Below are 26,586 nucleotides of genomic sequence, written 5' to 3' on the forward strand. Positions count from 1 at the left end.
CTTTTTTTCGTCGGGACATTGCTGATAACTAAAACAAAAAAAATACATATTTGTTACTCTTTTTCACGCAGAAAAGTTACATTAACCGTCGAATACAAAATACGATATTATAATTATGTAATCCGCGCGTGTACTAGAGGGTTAAAGGAACATGTTAAGTACTAACTCCAGTGGGTTTTGATATACATAATGCGGCTTTGAAGCCGCTTTGAGAAACAAAAGCATGAAGCACTGTTTTGTGTAAATGATTTTAGATAAATTAGAAAAATAGACAAAATAGGAAAATTTTAAATGTTCCCCCACTAGTTCTTGCAATCATCCACTGTATCATATGGAGTAAAGAATTGTAGACCCTTACTTGTTTATACAGTAAGCGAATATTATTTATAAAATATAGATATTTATTAATAATATGCTCACAGTATAATATAATTTAAGACAAGGTATATTGATAGATACAAATGATGGTATATCGATTCCAAAAAAAGACTCAGAAAAGACCAAAGAAGAAGAAAATATCGAACTAGATATTTTGTTTAAACTCTAGTTTAACGACTTATTCTTCAGGTACCATTTTCGCTGCGAAGGTTGACTTTCTAAGGCAGGATAGGTCTTTTCCCGATATTCCTTTGGTCACTATTTTTTCTTGTGATAAATCGAAATATGCTGTATCTTTCACCATGCATTATGTGCCACAGATATTGAAGTTTTCTTTCTTTGACAGTTGTTTCTACTTTTTTCCCCATTTTTTTCACCGCCCTCCATTAGTGACTGTGTCAACTTAAGATATTCTCGGAGTTTTACTACGGCTTGCTGGTTATAATACAAAGTTGAAATTAACCTTATATCCCTTTGGTCAAAATTTTCCTTTGTAATAATTTTCATGAGTTGATTTCATGGAATATTTCACTTTGCATATAGGTATTTTCTTATCGTTCTTTATAACTGACAATAAAAACAATTAAAAACAGTTTTATGAGTAGAGTGTGATTAAATTCTTATAGAAATATATGCTATATCACTTGGAAAAGCATATATTTTATTATTTACTAATTAATTCTATTAAAAAAGTATTTTGTTAAAGTATTCTTATTTAAACCTAAAAATGTTCTTTCACGTGTATGCAACCAACATTACAATCACATGGAATTATTAATATTATTTTGTAAGATGAAAATACAATTTAATTCATGTGAACTAGGTGCGATAATAATGATTGGTAATTTATTTTACATTCAATTTAATATATTTTGACCAAAAATAAAAAAATAAATGAAACGAAGTAAGTAAATGTGTAAGTACAAGGTTTAAATTAAATACAGGGTGAGTCATAACTATTGGGACATAGACTAAGGACAGGTTATTTGGACCAAAATAGGGCTATTGGGCCAAATATGCCTTAATAAAATGTTGCTGAGAAAAAAGATACAGGGTGTTAAAGTTAATTTTTGTTTTCCGTTTTTTGCTAATACTTTCCCTGTATATTTATAAATTGCTATCAAAATTGGCACAAAGGCATAATCTTAGACAAGAAATAGTATTTTATTTACAATTTAACGTTTTGTCATAGAGGGCGCCACGTGGATCATTCCTAATGATCAAATTGAGTCTAAACTTTTTCTGATGAAACTTTTTAGTAATTTTTATTAGAAAATATGACGTAAACATCATTTTTACGTAAAATTGGTACTCTGGTTTTAACATGATAATTTCAACCGTTTTCGATAAAAACGCAGTCGAACTGCTTAGAGTCTTAAAAATGATTTCAAATATTATTTCATTTATGAAAAGTATGCTTTGGACTGTCAGATAATTGTTGTTGGTAAATGTCATTTGTTCAGATGATTGTTTGATTGAAATGCCTCGTCACAATCATTTTACTAATGAAGAAATGCGATTTAAATAACTATTGGGACATAGACTAAGGACAGGTTATTTGGACCAAAATATGGCTATTGGGCCAAATGTGCCCTAATAAAATGTTGCTGAGAAAAAAGATACAGGGTGTTAAAGTTAATTTTTGTTTTTCGTTTTTTGCTAATAGTTTCCCTGTATATTTATAAATTGCTATCAAAATTGGCACAGAGGCATAATCTTAGACAAGAAATAGTATTTTATTTACAATTTAACGTTTTGTCATAGAGGGCGCCACGTGGATCATTCCTAATGATCAAATTGAGTCTAAACTTTTTCTGATGAAACTTTTTAGTAATTTTTATTAGAAAATATGACGTAAACATCATTTTTACGTAAAATTGGTACTCTGGTTTTAACATGATAATTTCAACCGTTTTCGATAAAAACGCAGTCGAACTGCTTAGAGTCTTAAAAATGATTTCAAATATTATTTCATTTATGAAAAGTATGCTTTGGACTGTCAGATAATTGTTGTTGGTAAATGTCATTTGTTCAGATGATTGTTTGATTGAAATGCCTCGTCACAATCATTTTACTAATGAAGAAATGCGATTTAAATAACTATTGGGACATAGACTAAGGACAGGTTATTTGGACCAAAATATGGCTATTGGGCCAAATGTGCCTTAATAAAATGTTGCTGAGAAAAAAGATACAGGGTGTTAAAGTTAATTTTTGTTTTTCGTTTTTTGCTAATAGTTTCCCTGTATATTTATAAATTGCTATCAAAATTGGCACAGAGGCATAATCTTAGACAAGAAATAGTATTTTATTTACAATTTCACTATCAAATACCAAACTAATAAACAAAGTTGTAACTAACGTAAGGTTTCCGTTTTGACGATAAATCAAAACTAAACACACTTTAACTTAAAAGAACTTACAAAAACTCAAACTAAATGTTCTACATAGTCTCCTCCGATTTCTATGCCTTTTCTAATTCTTTTTATAAAGGATTTTCGGACGTTAAAAAAATATTATTCTGTCCCCTTATAAGATTAGCTGCATTTTGAATGTATCTCCAAAGTTCGTCTCGTGTATTAATTTCATTGGCATAAACTAAGGACTTCATATGTCCCCAAAAATAAAAATCTAGCGGGTTGTACTCAGGACTTCTTGGTGGCCATTGAAAATCACTGCCTCTGCCAATCCATCGTTGAGGAAATACGTCATTAAGATGATTTCTAACAGCTAATGAAAAATGAGGTGTCGCTCCATCCTGCATAAACCACATTTTTCTTCTTAAATCCAGTGACAGATCATCTAAAATATCACTAAGAGTATTTTCCAAAAAGAATAAATAAGAATCTCCATTTAAATTCGGAGGAAGAACATAAGGCCCTAGTAGTTGGTCGCCTATAATGCCACACCAAATATTCAATTTAAACTCATGCTAAAAATGTCTAGCTTTAATAGCATGCGGGTTTTCTTCTTCCCAATAATGACTATTTGGCCAATTAAAAACCCCTCGTCTGGTAAAAGTTGCTTCGTCGGTGAACATAATATTCTTAATAAAGTGCCTGTCATTGCGATGTTTATTCAGAATACGTTGGCAAAACTGTAACCGTCGTGGAAGATCTGTTGGAAGTAAATTTTGAACAGGAGTGAAGTGATAAGGATGGAGGTTCTCTTTTTTTAGAATTCTAACAATAGACGACTGACTTACTCCTGTTGCTGCTGATAGATGTCGTGAACTTATTTCAGGATTTTCATCTACTCGAACCAAAAGTTCACCTGCTTGATTAGGTGTGATTTGTTTCGGTCGACCACCCCGATTTTTAGTGTGAAATGACCTAGTTTCACCTAAACTACGATATAATCTTGCAAAAGTTTTGTGATTTGGTTGTCTTCTGTTTACGTATAACATTGTATACCTTCTTTTTTGTAGGTATACGCAAATCACATCTCGCATTTCTTCATTAGTAAAATGATTGTGACGAGGCATTTCAATAAAAAAAAGTAATGATTACTTTTAAAAAATGCAACATTACACTACACTGTCACATCAAAAATAATTTACTCTGAACAAATGACATTTACCAACAACAATTATCTGACAGTTCAAAGCATACTTTTCATAAATGAAATAATATTTGAAATCCTTTTTTAAGACTCTAAGCAGTTCGACTGCGTTTTTATCGAAAACGGTTGAAATTATCATGTTTAAACCAGAGTACCAATTTTACATAAAAATGATGTTTACGTCATATTTTCTAATAAAAATTACTAAAAAGTTTCATCAGAAAAAGTTTAGACTCAATTTGATCATTAGGAATGATCCACGTGGCGCCCTCTATGACAAAACGTAAAATTGTAAATAAAATACTATTTCTTGTCTAAGATTATGCCTCTGTGCCAATTTTTATAGCAATTTATAAATATACAGGGAAAATATTAGCAAAAAACGAAAAACAAAAATTGACTTTAACACCCTGTATCTTTTTTCTCAGCAACATTTTATTAAGGCATATTTGGCCCAATAGCCATATTTTGGTCCAAATAACCTGTCCTTAGTCTATGTCCCAATAGTTATGACTCATCCTGTATATACTTAATCTATAAATGTACAAAATGTCAATAATGTGATAAACTTGTCGATTTTTTTATGTTAACAAATGTGTGTAAACCATATTGTATTGAGAAAAAAGAATAAAAATAAATTAAATAGAACTGAAATTGAAATAAGTTCAAATGTAAACCTATAGGTGAACTATTGCCACCCTAACGTTTCGTTGTAAATAAAACCTACACTTTTATTAATAAATGAAAACAAATTTAGGTAGTAGTAAAGAAATGTATTGTTTTTAACAATATATTTCAATTGCACCAAAAAACTAAACAAACTAAATTAAAGAATAGTTTTTTTATTGACGTTGCGAGTGGCAATTATTAGGATTACAGCTCTCCTATTATTGCCACTTATGTCAATATTAGGTAGGTACTGCTAAATTACAGTTAAAAGTAACACATTTTTTTTTTAAATAAAGGCAATTAAGCAGTATAAACGTAACAAACATGAAAATATAACTTAAGAATGTTGAGACAAAGTAAACTTTACTTTGTCATCTTTAGCCAGTCCTCCACAGGCCTCGTGAACATATCGATAGCACACTATGCACAAGCGCATGTCTTTACTGCAGTTGTTACAAACGAAACAATACCACGATTCTTCTTCCCTTAATTTCTTTGTTGTACTGCTCGTTGCTTTTTTGGCAACTTTATTGGATTATTCAATTTTGGTATTGGTGCGAACAAATCTTTGGTAACTTACTGGGCTTTAATGTTTAAAGCTGGCTTTCTCTTTACGATGAGTAATGAATTTTCAGTGCAATCAGCAATTCTGTATCTTTCAAAGAACTGGTGAAGCATTTTGAGTCAGAAGTTGTTACTTGATTAGACCCCGGAATATATTTTATTGTTTCTTTTGTAACCGTATTGCCTTTCTGTTATATTTTAATTCAATTAGTGGACTGTCATCTTCTGAGCTGCTGCTCCTCTTAGATCTTTTCATAGGTTCATGTTCTCTAGAGACATCGTCAAGTGAGTCATCGTCAAGACTAAAATCGAATAATGATTCGCTACTTGAGACAGTAAACGCTTCTTTTTTTGTTATACGTTTTCTCTGGCACTTGATCCGCTTGTACTCGCTTCGTTTTTATCTGTGGTTTTAATCGATTTGCTAGAACTTCTAACGACATCTAATAAATCTTGGCAGCTCCTGCGGTTTGCTTGGTCTTCTTCTCTGAAGGTGAACAAACTTTGTGCAAAAGCTTCAGCTACAGCATCTGGTCTAAACAATAAACACCGGTAGCTGCAAAACCGGAGATACTGTTTGATAGTGTCATTGTTTTTAGCCAAACTGGAGTAAAAATTTCTCCAAACCTAATTTTGGTAATTACCTTGCCAGGTTTTGTTGTTAAAAACTGTAGCTCTTCAAAGCATTTAAACACTGATTTATCCCTAATTTGCAACTCGTGTGGCGTGTTGCTAGGAAGAAAAAATAAATTAATGTCGATGCGGTTAGCTTTCTCAACTTTCAGAATAAATTAATGGTTTCTAAATGAAGAGAAATGGTCAAGCCATAAAACAAATGCTTCGAGAGGGCAGAGGGCAAGTGATCAGACCATTCGGGTACAGTATAAAGAGGTTCCAACCTCTTTATACTGTGATTCGGGTTTAAACTTTTGGGCTTTAAAAGGCACAAAAGGCGGTACAGGTTGACCAAGCGCATATCCGCAACCTACAATTGACACGTTTTCTCCGTGCCCGAGAGCGGTTTAATGTACCCGTTTTGCTCTACTTCTATCATTTTTCGTCCATATTACATGTGCTACCTGGTTTGTCAAATAAGTTTAGCTTTTCTATCGTATCTCTCAATTTATGAAAGTAGTCATCGACGATTGTTTTATTAATTTTTTAGGGCTCGAGCTATATTTATTTGTTGAACTTTTCGCCTGGCTACGGATACTTGCACAATAATAACTTAAAACATTTTCTACCAGCTTTATTAGACTCTATAGAAAACGGATTTAATATGTGATTTGTTGTAGAGTTAGAAAATACACTTTTCACCAGAATTTTGCTTGTATTAGGCATTCCTACCTTAGCTAATCTGTGAATTCTTTCGACAAGATCATTTTCTTGTGCTGCAGATAACACCGGTGATCTTCAAAGTTTTCTTACGGGATTTTGTGGTTTGTGATGAAGACCTATCGTTGAACGAGGAATATTGTAACGCTTGGCGGCATTGATGGACATTCCGTTCGATATAGCTTACAGTATCGAGCGTAGATCTTCTTCTGACTACTCAGTTCGTTTTCTTGGCATTCTGCAAAAGAGTTTAAGAACTCTTTTGCAGAAAGGTGAAGCTTCGCGCTAGTCTACTGTACCGCTTACTGTACCACCTTTTTTTAATTCAGATAATATCTACTATCTATTAGAAAAAACGACGGAGTACGACATAGACTGCCATTACATCTTCGTAGACTTTAAGGCAGCGTACGATACTATTGACAGGTCCCAATTATATTCGACGATGATCGAATTAGGAATACCAAAAGGATTGGTAGAATTAATTAAAATGACAATGATGAAAGTCGAATGTAAAGTGCGCGTACAAGGGAATGTTTCAAAACCATTTAAAACCAACAGAGGACTGCGCCAGGGAGATGCGCTATCATGCACGCTGTTCAACCTAGCGTTAGAAAAAGTTATGAGAGATTCGGGAATAAACTTAAAAGGTACGATATATACCCGTAGTATACAAATAATGGCATACGCTGATGATATCGTCATAATTGGAAGACCCCAAAATGAAGCAGTGGAGGCTTTCACACGTATCAAAAATGCCGCAGAAAACATCGGACTTCTGATTAACATCCAGAAAACTAAATATATGCCGGCGATATCAAGAATTCAACAAATTAACTTAGAGGTGCAACACGAAACGATAGAAATGGTAGAAGAATTCTGCTACTTAGGATCACTGGTAGACTACAAAAATAACACATCCAACGAGATAAAAAAAGAATATGCGTGGCTAACCGCTGTTATTTTGGCCTGGGCCCTCAACTAACAGCGAGAAGTATGTCAATAGCAACAAAGTGCAAACTTTATAAAACAATAATACGCCCAGTGCTCACATACGGATCGGAAACATGGGCAATGACGACCCGAGATGAAGAGTTACTGCGAGTCTTTGAAAGAAAAGTATTGAGGACCATATATGGCGGAGTAAACGAACAGGATCTGTGGAGAAGGCGATATAACTTTGAACTCTATAGACTTTTTGGTGATGCAGCTATTGTGAAGACCATCAAAATAAACCGCCTAAGGTGGGTGGGCCACGTTATGCGGATGGATGAGAGTGATCCCACTAAAATAACTATGCTAAACAGGCCGGTCGGAAGAAGAAGAAGGGGGCGACCTAAACTCAGATATCTGGACGATGTACAGGAAGATCTGAGGGAGATTGGAGTGAGGGGCTGGAGAAGACAGACACTCGATAGGGAAGGATGGAAGAATGTTTTGAAGCAGGTCAAGGGTCACGAAGGGCTGTAGCGCCAACTGATGAATATCTACTATTTGATTGGGGCATGACTGAAATAGTATAATAGTATTGAACTGAGTTTATTAGTCTAATTTATTAACTTTATTTATTATTAAAAATGTTTTAACACTTAGTTTATTAAAGTCTTTATTTAATTTATATATAAAATATTCTTACACTTATCACAACTACTTTAATTTATATTATTTATTTACAATATTTATTTCCGCGTTACAATTAGAAACTCGACTCGATTATATTTTCAGACTGCCTCACACAATGAAAATTCCGCTATTTACATCAAACAGCCGTTAGTTCTGGAATCCCTTCGGCGACCTGTGTTGAGCCTTCTCGAATACCGTGGAATCCAGACTAGTTTTATAGCGGCTCGCAGCTGTGTTGACCTTTCCTAGACAGGTTTCTAGCGGGTCGGAGAAAATACTAGAACAAAAATAACAAAATGTTTACAGGTTTTTAATATTACTCATATTTAACGTAACAGTATTCCTAAAGCTTGTTCTCGTTCTGTATTTTATGTTACACGTATATATCACTGCTTCCGACGACCTAATATATAATTCTAATATATGTATATTATAATATATAGTTACGTTATATAATGTTGTAAAAAGTATATACAAAGAACGAAAGCAATTTAACGGGAAACAAAATATAGATAGGAATTACAGGTACGAGTAGAAAAAAAGTGGGGAAACGATAAAAAAAGTATATAAATTCAAGACTTTAGACATCTGAATTGAAGATAAAAAATTTATTTAAAAATCCTTTATAAAAGGTTTATAATTAAAACACCCAATTGGGCTACATCACAAAGCGCTTTCGGAATCTATATTCCATCATCAGTGTGTCTAAGTGTACAAGTTTTGAGCCACTAAATATTTGGGTAAAAACAAGTTAAATGTTTTTAATTTGAATTTAAGTTACATTATTGGATCTTATATGCTATGATGTTTAAGTTACAATTGGAATTTTTAACATGGCAATGTAAGATTCCACTGGAGCTTGCTGGTCTTGAGACAAAGTGTCTAACAAACAGTTGCTATCAACAAGTCCTCGTAGACTCCTTGTCTCAGGACCAGTAACCTCCAGTGGAGTCTTGCGTTGCCATGTTATCAATTCCAATTGTAACTTAAACATCATAGCATATAAGATTCAATAATGTAACTTAAAACGTTTAACGGGTTTTTACCCAAAGATTTAGTGGCTCAAAACATGTACACTTAGACACACTGATGATTGAATATACAGGGTGGTCCTTAAGTAATTGTACAAAAAGAAACAGTAGATTCTACACTTTAAAATATTACGATTTACGCCAAATTGCTTTAATAAAATGTTGATATTAAGAAAGATACAGGGTGTTAAAGTGCAAAATTAAAATTTTATTTTTTCGCTATAACTTTCATGTTTGTAAACATTTATGTATAAAAATTTACAACTAGGTACTATTAAATATGAGAAATTATAATTTGATGCACACTTTGATGTAACTGGAATAGGGCGCCACTTATGCCACATATGTGGTATAAATTTGCACCTAACTTTTTTGCTCTTTAAGTTACCTGTATTTGGGATAAAAAATATTAAAGATACATGATTTTAACAAAAAAAGGGTATACTTGTTAATAACTTCAAAACTGAACAGTTTTCGAGATAATCGCATTTTAAAAATCAGCTGCATAATTCTGATCCAAGGCAATTACTCCAAGCAACGAAAAAAAAAAAATAGATAAAAACATTATTACTTCTGAATTTTGGTATAAAATACCTTTAACTAAAGTTAATAGTTAACGAAATATTAAATAAAATGAATATATCAGCAGGATAATTAATAATAGGATTTGACAAAATAACAGAATAATAGAATTTTACATCAAACATTTTACGTTTTATGTTAAATTAAAGTCATAATCAAAACATTTTGTTTACAAACCAAATTAAGAAATAGTTAAACATATTAAGAAATAGTTATATACACACGGAATAACCTATCGATGACATTACTTATATATATATGATTACGTTACAGCTTACGAGTAACTATAATTACATCTCGAACAAATGGACTATTATGATTTACTAGCGAACTAATATTATGCTGAACTAAATTGCCTGTGTGTTTACTATATTTATAACAATATCGGTTATTAGGACAACGATGATGTTTTTGTAAAAATGCTGAGTCTTTCAGGTTAGATTTGTAGCAAAAGTATTATCAAACAGGACACATATTGTGTTATTCAATACCTGTGCTCTAGTTTCTATTTGTCCTAATAAAAATGGGTAAACAATTTACGTAATGAACAATAAGTATTCTTTTCGGATTTTTTATGAATTAAATAATTATATCAATATCTCACCACATTGCCAAGGGATATGACTATCACGACCAATCCAATGTTCAGAAGAGTTGTATTTAAGTATGTTCTAACTGCCTTCTCTCTAGAATGTGGTGGTGTACCATCGTGCATAAACCACATATTTTGGGTTTTTAGCATTTTACAATAGAGAAAAAGTAATAAAATGCCATTATAGAAACTTAAGAAGCGATAGCAAAGGGAAATTGTAAACATGATGACGGCCAACGTCTGAATACGGACACGGAACCTAAAGAAGAAGATGAAATATCTTTTCTCCAATAAGACATTAAGCACCCATAACAAAGCATTTTGTGATGTTACATTATCATCTTTGAGTTGTTTTAATAAGAATAAACTATGAATTATGCTTATCTACAGGTATTCAGTGCTTTATCGCACAAATATCAAACTAAGAATTATTGTGCAGCTGACTTATAAAATGCATTTATCTCGAAAATGGTTAAATTTTCAGGTTACTAATAAGTATATCTTTTCTTTGTAAAAATAATGTATCTTTAATATTTTTTAACACAAATAGAGCTAACTTAAAGAGCAAAAAAGTTAAGCGCAAATTTATGCCACACATGTGGCATATGTGGCGCCCTCTATTAGTTACATTAAAGTAAATATAAAATTATAATTTATCCTACTTAAAAGCATCCAACTGTAAATTTTTGTCCAACAATATTTACAAACGTAAAGTTATAGCGAAAAATAAAATTTAAAATTTCCAATTTAACACCCTGTATCTTTCTTAATATCAACATTTTATTAAAGCAAGTTGGCTTAAATCGTAATATTTTAAAGTGCAGGATCTACGGTTTCTGTTTGTACAATTACTTAAGGACCACCCTGTAGATTCCGAAAACGTTTTGTGATGTAGCCCGATTGGGTGGTTTAATTATATACCTCTTATAAAGGATTTGTAAATAAATTTTCTGTGATAGATGGTATACAGCCAGCTACAGGAACTTAGTTTCCTTGTGAATTGAAGATAGATTAAGAAAAAAAGCAAAATTATACTACGAGTCTAATGTTTAATAAGCTTTCGATACCCCCCTGTGGCTGCATCATTATTCTACCACTTTAAAAAAGCCGTCGTTACCAACAGGAAAACACGAGATATTTTTCAAACGGGGAATATTATTCTACTTATAAGACAACATATATGATTTAATGTTTGCAGTCTTCTTTTACACACAACTTGGATGTGTAGTTTTAACGAAAATCATTGGTAAATAAATGATGTTGACTAGCTAAGTTGAAAACAACGATCAGCTATTTCCATCAGGATCGGCTTTAACAGACTCATTATGGAGTGTTAAAAATTTAGAAATCTTAAGTACGTATAGTCTGTTTGGGACATCGATTTCTAAGGATTTGATAGAAATGAGCAGTATAAATACATTTTTAATATATATATATATATATATATATATATATATATATATATATATATATATATATATATATATATATATATATATATATATTAATGTGATATTAAAAGTCTGAGGTGCGCCAAGCAATTAATTAGCTAATTAATTAATTAATTAAACTTATTTAAATGATGCAATTATGATTTTACCACACTATTTAATTTTCTTATCTCGTGCTTCAATATCTATGCTTTACATATGATAGGTAAGGTCCAAAGAATACCGGAATAATAAAAAAATATATGATACAACATTATATATTGAAATAAAATTCACACTCAAATATCTTCAATAAAAAATATCTCATATAATGATTATCAAAATTTTGTTCTACGTACGTAGAACAATTCAAAAATCAATGGTATATACAATATAAATTAAAATTTCAAATCAAAATTGTTGTTCTAAATCTCCTGATCAAAATATTCCTATCTTTTCTAAAGCAATTGTTAAAAAAATGTGTTGTTAATAAAGAAAAACTGACGAATGGTAAAACTATCTCTCTGATGATGAGTTGTCCAAATCCTCGTTCCTTGTAGCCTACACTATCTGTTCTTAGCAGTCCCCTAGGTAATCAGCAATCTTACAACAAATTATTGCGAGCCTATCGTCTTTAATGATTTCCTTCAAATGCACGTATCGTTCAAATGATGCTAGCCTCTTCTCCTCTCGATAAATTGAATCTCTCGTTCCGGCCTGAACAGTGACTCTTGGAATATAAGTAGAAAAATATAACTTACAATATTTTACTTTATCAGCTTCCGTCAGATACACTTACTCCACGAAAACTCACAAACATTCACTTCTACTGCTTTCTACCTCTGGAGAACTACCAGAGAACAACGACTGTTCGCCTTGAACCCTTGGAAAACAACTGATTATCTTTTCTCCCTCAAAAATCTAGCTAAACTCTCTTTCCTACATGCCTATCCCACTTTTTTCAATCTCCTCCAATCAAAGTTCGTCACACTTATCCCCATCTACTAATTAATTAATTTAATTTAATTTAACTACTAAAAAATTAATATTTAAGGCCCATTTTATGTACTCTGTAAATAATAATATGTAGACACCCACAACCTGTACCTGCCTGCTACTACAATTTCATTATTCCACTGGCGATTGCGAAAACACTATAGTTATATAAATGTTTACATGTTAGGTTAGGTTTAAATATTTATTTTCTCTCTTCAATAGAGACGTACACAGCTGCTGTCCGTTTATAAGAAAATTCACTATACTTCTAATTAAAATAAGTTTCACCACCTAAACGATAGAAAAATCAAAGTGAAATATCTACATCGGTCCTGTCTAAATAAACCGAATAATATCAGTTAATAAATGATCTCAGGAATAGTTTGAAAAATACAAAAATAAGAATGACGCCATGATGGCCTCTAACCAGGCTAGTAGCCAGCCAGAGCAGCGCCAGCAAGTTCTTAGGACTTGCGGCGTCCAAATGGGATGTGAGGCGCGTCTCTGATGTGAAGCATCGTGGTAGCGACGCCATCAACCGGCAGACGACGACGCCGTATCTGTCGGCGTCTTCTTCCATCCCCCGAACTATGACTTTTTGTTAAATTAATACCGAATGCACCGGAGCCATGCCATGCCGACAATCCGTATTGGTTTTAATCATGGAAAAAGTAAACAAAGGAATTCCTTTGAGGGAAATATTTATGATGACGCCGTTTGGACCGTAACTCGCGGCATAACAACAAAAAACATCTTTCTTAGGGCCCTTCTTCGTCGATTTATTTTCTTTGGTTTTTAGATAACATTAATATACATAAATAAGGAACTGATGCTAATGTTTATTTCATGTCCTTTTTCATTTTCTTGTCAATTATTTAAAGATATCAATAGAAACAAGCATTATTTATTTATTTATTTAATATTGTTCTGAAGTTATTTTTTGTAGCATGTTAGAATAATTACTATTTAAATGAAAATAAGCCACAATTAAAGGTTAAAGTACGTTTATTGACGTTTCAATTTCCACTTCGGAAATCGTTCTCAAAAATATTTTTGAGTCCATCTGATCCAAAAGACTGATGAAGATTCGACTGACGAAGATAACAGTGGATTTGTAGATAACCTGTCCCGAAGACAATTATTAGCAGAAGCCGAGCCGGGTTCTTTTGATGGTGCACCAGAAGACAATAGTGTTTTTAATGAGATGGAAGACGAGCAAACACCACGTATGTCAACACTTGATACAGAACCTAATACTAGCTTTTTGAAATCACTAAAGGGAAAGAGTATACTAAAAGAACTTGGATCGATAAGGATTTTGTAAAAACATCCGACTTTCAGAAAGCAGACTAATCACAATTTAAAAATATCAGCCCTATAAATTTATTTGAGTTGTTTTTCGGTAACGAAATGCTAGGCCATATTTTAGACGAAACCAAAAAATACGTTTTTTTTGCGAATTGTCCTGATCCGATGATTACCTTGAATGAGCTCAAGTGTTTTTTTGGGTATTTTGATTATGTCTGGATACAACTGTCTTCCTAGAAAAAGGTTCTATTGGGAGAACGGAGGGAGACAGGTTTATCTAAATAATGCTTTTCATGCACTGTGCTGATAATACGCAAATGGATTTAAATGACAAAATGTGGAAATTGAGATCAGTAATCAAAAAATTACAGAGTTCTATTCTCAAATATTATCAACCAACTGAAAATATGAATTATGATGAGTTGATGGTGAAATATTATGGTCGCCATAATTGTAAACAATTCATTAGTAGAAAACCGATAAGGTTCGGTTATAAAGTATGGTGTCTTAACTCCGAAACTAGTTACCTTGCAAATTTTGAGATCTATCAAGAGAAAAGTACAAATTCGAACGATTTTTACCACTTGCATTTGGAAAGACAGCCGTTCCCATTTTCTGGATGTTGGACACTTTGCCACAACAAAAGCTGCCTTACCAAATCTATGTAGATAATCATGATTCAATTTAATGGTGTATTTAAAAGGAAAACAATATGGTGTCACAGAAACAATAAGAAAGAACAGAATACCACAAGATGTTCCACTTGTCGATAAAAAAACACTATGTCCAAACAAACTCGAAGTTATTTGGTTTCAAAAATTGGCAAAAGAAGATGTCTCAAGTTCCTCGCCCACATGTTGTTGGAATCTATAACAAGTTTGATAGAATGGATGAGGATTTAATAAGATACCGTATAAGTATTCGTAGTAAGAAATGGTATTGGTCTATACTTACATGGTTAATTGATGCTACAGAGCAAAATTCGTGGATACTTAATAAGTGTTCAGGAAGACCGACAACTAATTTTCGACGTGAAATCGCGACTACTTATCTTACCGAATTCAGAAACCTTCCCATTAGACCTGGTAGACCAACAACAAGTAGAAATGGTCTATCTTTTAACAGAATCTCTGACAACATTAGGTACGATGGTATTAACCATCTCATTCTAGATATTCCTAAAAAAAACTAAGGTGGTGCACAGGAGAAGGGTGCTGCTCAGTAGGACGTACGTAGTGTGAGAAATGCGATATTGGATTCTGCATTGAAGGCTTTGCCATATTTCATAAATATTGCAAATAATATTTTTATAGTATTTTGACCTAGAGTTACCATATGGTCACAGTTTGTAATGTCATATATTCGATAAACAAATAAAATTTAATAGGTTTGTCTGCTTACTTGTATTTTTCCTAAACTAAACTTGGTTAAAAACCACCAGTTTAACAAAAAAATTAATTCAGGCTTTGATGGGTTAATTCCACCTTCAAGAGTGGGACGCGGCTTGTTCTTATTCTTTAAAAACATCAAACTATTAAATGCGAACTACTTGCTCACGTAAACGTCATCAATTCCTTCTTCTGAATGAGATTTACTTTTCTTAATTTCCCTTTGAAATTGTTATTACCCTTTGTTGGATCTTTTTGTTTTTCCATCGTTGTCGCTATCTTGGTAAATGTATCACTCTTAATTTGCCGCATTTCTATAATCTTTGTGACTATAATCCCACAACACGCTATTGTCTCTAAATAAATAAATTAAATGCGTAGTTGCTTCTTTTGACTACTCTACTTTTTCCACAAAATTAAAACAAATCACAAAACAAATATGTCCCGTATTCACTCGCTTCCATCCTATAATGCATGGGTGGCCAACTTAATCGGACTCGAGATCTACTGTCTGCCTTTCTAATTCATTGCGATCTACCGACTAGGAATTTTTTTAACGATACTGACAAGCAATAAAACTTTTAATAAAGAATTTTAACGTTAAAAGTGAGATGAATATTAGAGTCGCTCACTATATCTCAGAAAATCAATCACTGATTCCCTTCTTCTTTTTTTTATGTAGACAGGACTCTGTCTGTTTTTCAATGTGCCTCCAGTAAGTTGTCGTTCCATCGTTTTTGTGGCCTTCCTACTGATCGTCTTCCTATTGGGAAACCGTCTCTTCTCGTCTAGACTACTCTATTTGTTTTCATTCAGCTTATATGATCGTTCCATTCTACTCTTCTATTTTTTACCCAGTTCTTAATCTTCTCCGCCTTGCATCTACGTCGTATATCTGTACTTCTAGCTCTGTCCCATAGTATCTTGCCATCAATTTTTCAAGTGTTTTCATCTCTGCTGTTTATAACATCATTTTTTTCCTGTCTGTGTTAGGTCGTGTTTCTGCCGCGTATGTCATTATTGGTCTGATGACTGTTTTGTAAATTCTGCCTTTCATTTCTATCCCGATATTTTTAATATCCATATTGTTTCATTAAGGCAGCCTGCGGCTCTGTTTGATCTATTCACTTGATCTTCGACTTCAGTTTCGAGCTTTCCGTAGCTAGATAATGTGATGCCTAGATATTTAAACTCCATCAGTTGTTCTATTATCTGACCTTCCAGCTCCAATTTACATCTTAGTAAATTTGCTGTTGTAACCATGCATTTTGTCTTTTTTGGGGAAATTAACTTATTAAATTTTATGGCGGTTATATTAAATTATATTTAATTGATGCAGCATACGTTGTAAATCGTCTTCACTTTGCGACAGTAGTATTGCGTCGTCTGCATAGCAGATTATTTTAAGTTGTTTTTCTCCCATTTGGTATCCATTTTTAGTTCTTACTTTTTTTATTATTTCATCCATAATCAGGTTAAACAATAGAGGACTAAGGAAATCTCCCTGTCTTATCCCATTACCAGCTTGAATAGGATCGGTTAGTTCTTCTTCCATTTTTACTTTTATTCTGTTGTTTTGGTAGATATTTTCAATCGTTTTGATTATTCCTAGAGGTATCTCTCTTGCGTACAATAAGTGGATAACGTCCTTTAATTTGGCCCTGTCAAATGCCTTCTTAAGATCCACGAAACATAGATATGCCGGTTTGTTGTATTCTAATGATTGCTCCTGCACTTGCCTCATTATAAATATTGCGTCGGTGCATGATCTTCCCTACCTAAAACCTTGTTATTTTTCTGCTATTCAGTTTATTTGTTATCACTTTGATTGTTAATTTTAGTGTTGTGTTTAATAAATTAATTCCTCTGTAATTTTCCGGGTTCGATATGTCTCCCTTTTTGAAGATAGGTATCAGGATGCTTGATCTCCATTCTTGAGGAATTCTGTTTTGTTCTATTATTTTTTAGATTAATTTTAATAGTGGTTTGGTTAGATCTGGTTCTCCGTACTTTAGGAGTTCATTCGGTATTCTGTCCTCTCCTGGTGATTTTCTATTTTTTAATTTCCTTAATGCTTCGTTCACATCTTCGTCCCAGTGTTCCCTCTGCCAATGTTCCCTTTTTATTTTTCTAACTAAAGTATTCGTTTCATTTTTGATTCGTTTATAGTGGTTATATGCCTGTTGTGTTTGTTGTGTTCTGTATTGTAAAAAGGCTTTCTTCTTTTCTTCACACTTTATCTTCACTTCCTCTCTAAACCATGGTGTTTTTTTCTTTGATATGTTAGTGTTCGTTACTTTCCTCTCTCCAAGTGAGTCTGTTGCTGCATTATAACATAATCTGTCATATATCTTTGTCCACGGGTGTTATTAAATGTATATTTGTATTGGTCTTGGTCTTATTTCTATTGGTCAAAAAATGTGTTGTTTATTCTATTCTATCTGATTCTGAAAGACTATTTTATCAGCTTTCGAGATCTGAAAGAATTTTTAATCTGAAACCGATTCGGCTCTGCGCGCTAAAATTCTGGATTAATTAGCTTTATTGCTCGCCAGCGTGTATTAGTAATACCTTAATAAAACAAAAATAATGATTCCATATTTTCCAACTATATTAGATTGGAAAAAAAATTAATGTGAGTCACTCGCGATGATCGATGCAAGATTACTCGCACTCCAATAATTTTCGTAATATTTAGACGGGAATAGATAGGTATATTATACCGATAATTTTTTCCTTGCCTGCGATCCACTGACCTAGGGGCTGCGATCGACTATCGACTGGTCGATCGCGATCGACGGGTTGACCTCCCTGCTATAATGCAACTGAAGAATAGATTCAAAAACATAGTGAGGATGTAGTACCAACATGTGGGACCAACATATTGCCAACATCCTTTTATTTTAGTGCTCACCAAGGGTAACAAATAACTTCTTGAAATAACAAAGCAAAATTGTTGCTTTTTAGTAGAATTTTGGTAACATGTTGAAAAACATTGTTGATATGTTATGTTACTAAGTGAGGACGCGCCTTTGGCTTTTATAATCTCTTCAACATATCGGATTATTTAGGTTGGATTCTTACGACTTGGAAAGACATGGGTGAGTTAATAGTGGTTTGGACTTCTGATAGTAATTCGTTGGGGTTGAGGTGTGTCTGGAAGTGAATGGTCCGGGCCGGCAGATAATTAAAATCAAAATTTAGGTACAATAAAAAATGTTCTAATTAGGAGTTTATTAATTATTGGAGTTTGATACCAAACGATTGTCAAGTAGCTATAGTTATCATTTCAAAAATATGCCTATTAAAATGTTCAAAATTTATTTGCGTAGCATTTTTCACACTTTTTAAAAATCGTTTCGCTAATTTTGGGGAGCATTATATACAATTTGGCACATTAAGATAAAAATATATTAGTAAACTGGTATTAAATCAGATTTGGCTTTGATCTTTATACCTATAAAATTAAAAATACCACACTATAGTCCTTTTCCATCATATTGATAAGCAAATCCTCAACAGGTCAAAAAACCATAGGCGTTTAAGATGCCGTCAACAATTCATTATCTTTTAAAAAATCTTCTGTAAAATAAGTGTCCACTAATCTCACTATACCTTTTTTGTGCGTAAAAAACGTCGGTATATATGCCACACGATTATTGTTAATTACACACGGGTGATTAACGAGAGAATTCAATGTTTCACAAAATAAATTAATGTAAACAGTAATTTAAAGGTGATTATTGTTTTCTATACAAGTTATCGCCTGACACAAAAAGAATACCTTCTTTGAACGATTACCTGGAATTACTGATAAGGCTTCACTAATGATAGTTTAAGTAGTTTTTATGCCACATTACAGCTTATGCCAATAATATAAATTAGAAATTGTTTGCATCTTCCATTTAGTTTGTAGATGTACATTGTTCATGTCTTACCTACCTACGTTTTTGGTGTCGATATTTTGTTATTTGCATTTAAAAATGACGTCGACAACAGGTTTTATCCCGGTTAAGTGTAGTTTTAAAGGTGCCTTCAGTCTAAGAGAGAAAAATATAATATTAAATGTACACGATGCACTTGTACATCAACGCCCTTTAAGTAATGTTCGTGAAATCGTTAACATGTGTTCAAATATGACAGGGGTTGGAGAAGCAAGAATTTATAGATTCCTAAAAGAAAGAAAAGGAGAAACTGTTTCATCTCCCAAGAAGAGTGGAGGGAGTAAACCCTTGGAAATTGAAGAAATACATAAAAACATGATAAGACGCAGCGTCCACTCATTTTTTTTTTAACAAAGAATTTCCAACATTGGACAAAATCCAAACATTAATTAGAGAAAACGAAGAGTTACCAATCATAAGCAACAAGAAATTATGGGGACTATTGAGAGAGATGGGATTTCGTTGGCAAAAGAATAGAAGAAAATCCGTTTTAATTGAAAAAGATTACATTGTATGTTGGAGACGAGATTATCTAAGAACTATTAAAAAGTACCGAGAAGAAGGGAAAACAATTTTTTATTTGGACGAGACTTGGCTAAATGAAGGTCATACTGTACCATATCTATAGGTTGATACAAATGTGAAAAGTTCCCGTCAGGCATTCATCGAAGGTGTATCTACTGAAATAAACAATATTCCCGTTGGAAAAGGACGCAGACTCATAATAACCCATATTGGAAACGAATACGGTTTTGTCAATGGTGGATTATTAAGTTTTGCCTCAAAATCAACCAAATATTACCACGAGGAAATGACTGCTGACGTTTTTGCAGAATATTTTGAGCAAATGTTGGATTTAATTCTAAAAAATTCTGTCATAGTCATGGATAATGCTAGTTACCATTCAAGACTAGCAGAAAAATTGCCAACAACGGCATGGAAAAAAGGAGAGATAATCGAATGGTTGGATAAATACGCAATTGAGTACAAGGAGAATTCTACAAAAAAGGAATTATTACCTATTGTAAGGCAACATAAAGCAGCTTATAAAAAATATATAATTAATGAAATGGCATTAAACCATGATGTAATTATTTTACGTTTACCCCCATACCACTGTGATCTGAATCCGATAGAAAATATATGGTCTCAAGTAAAGGGTGAAGTCGGACGCAACAACAAAACTTTTAAATTAGAAGACTTACAACAATTATTAGAACATTCCTTATCAAAAGTAACTCCAGAAAATTGGAAAAATGCTGTTAGTCATGCTCACAAGGAAGAAAATAAAATGTGGAATTTGGATAATATGACTGATGCAATGCTGGAACCGGTAATAATTAACATTGGAGTTGAAGATTCCTTAGATTCTGAAGAAAGCAGTGAATCTGAAATGGAATTTGATTAAAATAATATTCATTTTTTTACAAATCGGCCCCTGTTACGGCCACAAATTATTTTATTTATATAACCAATAAAATAAACATCTTACATTTCTTGCAAATTCATTAGTACCTGTTAATCTCCATCACTCCGACACTGGCAACTTTATTTAGGGAGTAGTAACCCTCAAAACTATTGTATTCTATTCTGCTTCAACCTTTATACCTGGTGGTCATACTCAATTTAAAATTGTTTTCCTATATACTTCTGTAAACTTGTTGACAAATATCTATTTTTCATTGAGTCACCCGTATCAACAGTTTAGGGATTTGCATACATAATGTGCTATCAATATGATGTAAATGGACTATAGTAGCTTCGATACATTTGAGTTTTAATGATTAATGACATTTATTGTATCAAATTCTAGTCATGCAAGTCTGATTTGATTTTTCTATTTTTTTCAGGATTGGCTTCACTTCGTTTCGCAGTTACTATGTCCCCTGTTTTTAATCCAATATTGTGACTACACTTAATAACTAAATAAATAATGTATCCACTTACTAATTTGCTTTATTTTACCAAATGGAAGGGAATCCAGAGGAAACTATTTTTTAGCCACGAAAGATTAAAATACGGATATGATAAAAACTTATATAAGAATAATAATTACAGAAAATAACAAGTGTAAACTAATAAAGTATTAAATTTGAAACCAGAAACAGTTGGGATAAATAAAATTTAGAAGTAAAGATTTATTACAATATCTATTCAAATTATCTTAAATGAGGAACTAATCCATCCAGAACTGAATAATTCATGTAGAGCAACTGCATCTGCCACAATTATAAATATTCTTTGTGTGCCATACCCAATTTGACTTTAGTCGACTCTTTTACAAATATAATATATTCATTATGTTTCCTCCGAGAGCTGGGGTAGAGGAGTCTTCATAATTGATTCGTGGTCGCTAGTAGAAGCGCGGCTTAACTCTGGATATCACTAATCACATGGTCAGATGGTTATTCTTCTCGGGGACAAAATGGATAGGAAGCAAACAAAAAAGTAGCTTAAGTAGTCGAGAAACTATAGAACTGGAGTCCATTACAAGTTATATTTTCGATGATGAAGATGAGGTACTTAAAAGTAGTCGCAGTGAAGAAAATGTGTAATGATTGATGAAACACGGCCATGACGCTCTTAAAGCTATCCGAAAACCACACAAATTTAGAATATATACAAAAGATCTTTTTCAGGTAGCAAAGTGGAAAGGCCTACGAATTCAAACGACACATTTATCTATGTTCTACATTAATTATGTTTAGATGTAATTGTAGATGTAATTTTTTAATTGTAGTGCAAATCGATTATACATCATTAGGAACCACAGCTGGTTATATTTACCTAGAAGCTACCGAGGTTGCTACGTATAACTATAAATGTCAACTACACATTTCTGAGTATACATAGTTTATAACAAAAAGTTGCCATAATAACCAAATCAAAAACCTTCGAGGAGCTGTAACTTTTTTGAGAAAGACGCTACGCAAATAAATTTCCGTAATTTTAATAGGTGTAAATTTTAGATAAATTCATAAAAACAATCTTTCTATTGTTAAAACATCTTAAATTATTCATAATGACGTCCAGTGAGTATCTAAATGAAAGTGAATGATTCAAAAAGACTAACAACACTATAAACAAAGAAATGACTAAAACCATCCGAATTAATGTAAAAGTCAAAATATTAGTTGGTAATAATTTGCAACTGCCTTAATTGTACGTAGTAGATCTTTTCGATTTGTTGCCATATATCTTCAAGTTAGATTGTAAGTTATTAGCCGAATATGGATACGCTTTATGAACGTTATACCCGCCGCCAAGCTTATAAAAGAAAAACATCTCCACCGCAGGGTCTATTTCTTATTTTTTTCGCCTTACGCCGCTGTAAATCTAGATCTAAGGTATGAATATGACATGGTACTACGAGTATACTTTTTATATATTTTAAATAGCCTTACGACAGTGCAAATACAAAGCAAATGTAGAAAGTAATGAAAATTCTGGCACTACCAAGCAAAATTACTAGATTTGTAAGAAGACTATGGAGATAACGATAAATGAAGTTGTTAGAAAGGTTACAAATGAAAACATTTATAATTACAACAGTTACATTTGAAACCCAAATAGCAGACCCATTTTTGATTAATCGGATTTTTTATCGCCCATAATTTTCAATCCATTTCGATTTTGTACATCTTGCTTTCAGTTTTTCTGTCTGTGGACGACCTCTACGCCGGTAGGTCTCATCTCCCGGTTTAAATTCCAGTATCGCCTAACTAACAGTACACTAACAGTAACAATAATAAATTATTGTTTAAAATATATTGATTTTCCGGGATTTTCCGAGATTTCCGGGGGGTGAAAATTATATCATCATTATTAATACTGCGACAGACTATTCCAGCCAAATTAAAAAATAAGTAAGTTTTTACGGTGAATTTCAAATGGACTCAATTTTTCCGAGATTTCCTATGTAGTGATTCATATTTCGACGAGCTACCCCAGAGTTTTAAAAAAAGAGGCTTCTAGCTGCAATGGAAGCCGAGATAATGTAAATTTTTCCTACGTTGAACGCCCAATTTGAAGTTCCGATTTCGAAAAAAAAAAACGGAGCTGAAACAGTTATCCCCTCCACTTTCCGAAAGTACCTTCGTTTCGAAGTTTCGAAAAATTGGATGAATTTTATAGCTATAAGTTTCAACATAAAGTTTAGATTTTCATTCAAAATTTGGGCAAATTTTACTTCTTAATGTTTATAAACAATATAGATATGATTTTTTAAAAAATAGTCCCTAACTTCGTTCCTATTGGTCATAGAAGGTTTTTTTTTAATGTGAGTTTTTTTACTAGCTATCCAAAGGGTTGTACGCAATATGCATTTAACTTCTGAGATAGTTTAAGTCTTAAAGAATCCTATGAAATTTGCTAAATGTGTCTAGCATCATTAATAGAGCAAGTTCAGTAGTTTAAATTCTTAGCCCGAGGGATAAATAAATTAAATAGCTTTTAAACTATTTGACCAATCGGGGGGAAATTTCGTACAAATTTAAAAGACGGTAATTCCTCGATGTTGAAATGTATTAATACCATTTTATTTTGTAAATAAAAAAATTAATAAAATCTATAAATTAGGGCAAAAAAACTGCTTTTTTGCAAATATCTCCATAAATTATTTATCAATTTTAATTTAAAAAACGGGAAAATAAAGATATTCTTGATATAGAAAAATGATGTAAATATTGTTTATGTAAAATATAAGGGAAAAAACTTATAGACAAAAAATCAAATTGTGACCATAAATCCATAAATTATTGTAAAAAAAAACTCAAGGTAAAAATACGAGTACTTTTTCATCTATTCGCCATCTAGTAACCCCCACGTATGTCTTAAAAGCTTTAGAAATCTGCGAAAAATTTTGCCACGAAATCGATGATTTTTGCATAACCAGACTGAGCTAACTGTAGTAGACTCAAAAATAAAAAGAAATAATCAAAACTAATCCAAACTGTTTGCTGAATGTAGCATTGACAGACGTTAATGCAGTCCTTGCATTACACTTCTTATTAGTACTGCACCTGGTCCTGAATACGTACCCTAAGTAGTTAATTGACAAGTATAGTTCAAATAAACCTATCTAATTCACCTTGTAGATAGTTTTCGCCTCCATTCATACTCTAATCGCTCGATTATATCGTAATGGCACGGCACGATAACAAACGGGGCCCGGTACCTTGACCTCGCTGTGTATTACACACGAATCGTTCCAGCAGCGATACCGCTACAAAATGAGAAATTCTGCAGCAGTCACTTTTCGAGGTTAAAAGATTAAGGCACGGATTTACTTGACTTTTTAGGCTTCCAGTGCAACAACTTTTCTTCCAGTAGAAAAATTATCGAAAGTGTGAAAACCGCGAGTGAGGTTTTCCCGCTTGAAGGTTCACGCAAACCTCGTGAGTGTATTTTTAGAATTTTGATCGATATTTAGGTAAATATTTACATATAAGTTATGCTTTTAATTATTTGCTAATTTCATTTAGAGGAAATGAATGTATTAGATAAAAATAAATTGTTGAATAATCAGTCCCTGTGAAGTTTATCTGTCACAGCTGTTCTGTCAGATAATATTGCCCTAGGCAGGTATGAATCAGCCTTGAAAAGAATGAGGAAGTGTGTGTGAAAACAAAATATATTGATGACAATATGACAGTATGTATTTAAATTTCTTTCTATGGTAACTGAATGAAATTGATGATGGTAACTGAATGATTGACTGAATGAAAAATTCGAAAATGACAGTTCTTATTTTTTTTACGAAAATACAAAACTCTTTTTAAATATTGTATTATGTACTCTAGCACATTTTTTTTTCTGATTTCTAATTATTGTAATAGTTAAATGATTTTTGAACTAAATCGACGATATGTTTTAATCAGTGTTATATTTATTATTATATAAACCGTTCATATCATAGCAACAATCTCAGTATGAGCGTTATGAGGTATATCATATTTGAATAAAATATATACGAGGGACGTTTAAAAAGTTTCGTTTTTAAAAGTGATCAAATGCATTTAAACTAATGAATGTTATATAGGAAACATTTTTGTGATATATAGTAGGAACCTACAAGTTAACATATTTCACAATTTTGAAAAACAACAAACGTTTGGTTAACGGGACCGAATTCATACATAAACTAAAAAATTCGGATGTACATATTACTATTTTTATTCCTAGATACTAATCTCATTATTAAATATTAGGGTAGTTGGGGGGGAAAACACGCAGTTTCGTTATCTCCTGTCGTCTTCAGAAATTATAACAGTTTAGAACTTTACCAATGTTATTACGGGAGAGCTTACATATTGTTTTTCCATTTTAAATATCGACAGTAGTTCTATAAGTTCACTAATAAATCGTGACCAAATTGGTAAAGTAGCGAATGTGCATATTCACTACTTTTTAGGAGAGCTAAAAAACACTTTGGGCGTCGACTAAAAATCTGTTTGTAATGTTATTTGTCTTTACAAGTCTTTACATGTTATTTGATCTAAAACCTTAAAAAAATGACTAAAAAAGGTTAATAATGAAAATAGGCTAAGTAAACATAGTTACTGAAGAAGTCACATTCGTTAATTTACCTAAGTGACTATTGTTAGAATGTTAGGCTATAAAAAATAGCGAATCCGCATTTGTGTTAAAGGAGAATGTACTTATGTATCACCTATTGATTGGTTTTCTCATGAGGTGGGTGAACACAATAGAGAACTTTAAGATTGAACACAATTTAATGAAACGCTAAACTATTTTATAATTTTGCTTTAAAATTTAGAAGATTATTGGTTTGGTTGTTATGATTCGCTCTCAGATTCTTCAAAGTGCATCTGGCTCTGGAAGGGCATCTCGTACACTGTCATCAGAGGGAAGATTTGTGTAGAAATCATGGTAAACACGTGGTATTTAAAGATTCTTACAAAGCTTTTAAAGGTGTTTTAGTTTTTTGGTAGCAATTGGGAACCTCGATTTGTAAGGTTTTATTTTAGAATTATTAGAAGAAGGTCTTCCCCGTTTGTTTTTCATCCGTTTTGCAATGTACTTCACAAAAGGTGCGGCAAAGTAATCCGCTCTCACGAATACAGCATCTGGATGAGTTGACAGGTACTTAAACCAAATGGCATTTTTGAAGGGTAAGTGGTTATATCTTTTATTACCACTGTTAAGGTCAAAAACAACAGGTAA

The 26,586-nt window shown here is 32.5% G+C and overlaps 1 protein-coding gene across 5 annotated transcripts in view; it reads left to right on the forward strand.

Moving 5' to 3' along the window:
• LOC140440087 (xylulose kinase-like) overlaps window positions 1-26,586 on the forward strand; it is an 85,354-nt gene that overhangs the window by 6,940 nt on the left and 51,828 nt on the right. For 2 of the 5 annotated variants that reach the window (XM_072530357.1, XM_072530358.1), the window contains exon 1: window positions 24,542-24,832. The exons of 1 other annotated variant lie outside the window; for it this stretch is intronic. The gene's annotated coding sequence lies outside the window, so the exon portion shown is untranslated. Of the gene's footprint in view, window positions 1-24,541; window positions 24,833-25,030; window positions 25,054-26,586 lie in introns of those variants that run through there. 2 more of the 5 variants (XM_072530359.1, XM_072530360.1) reach the window with 2 other exon arrangements.

The sequence above is a fragment of the Diabrotica undecimpunctata genome, chromosome 4 (genome assembly GCF_040954645.1).
Source record: "Diabrotica undecimpunctata isolate CICGRU chromosome 4, icDiaUnde3, whole genome shotgun sequence".
In the NCBI taxonomy this organism is placed as follows: domain Eukaryota; kingdom Metazoa; phylum Arthropoda; class Insecta; order Coleoptera; family Chrysomelidae; genus Diabrotica; species Diabrotica undecimpunctata.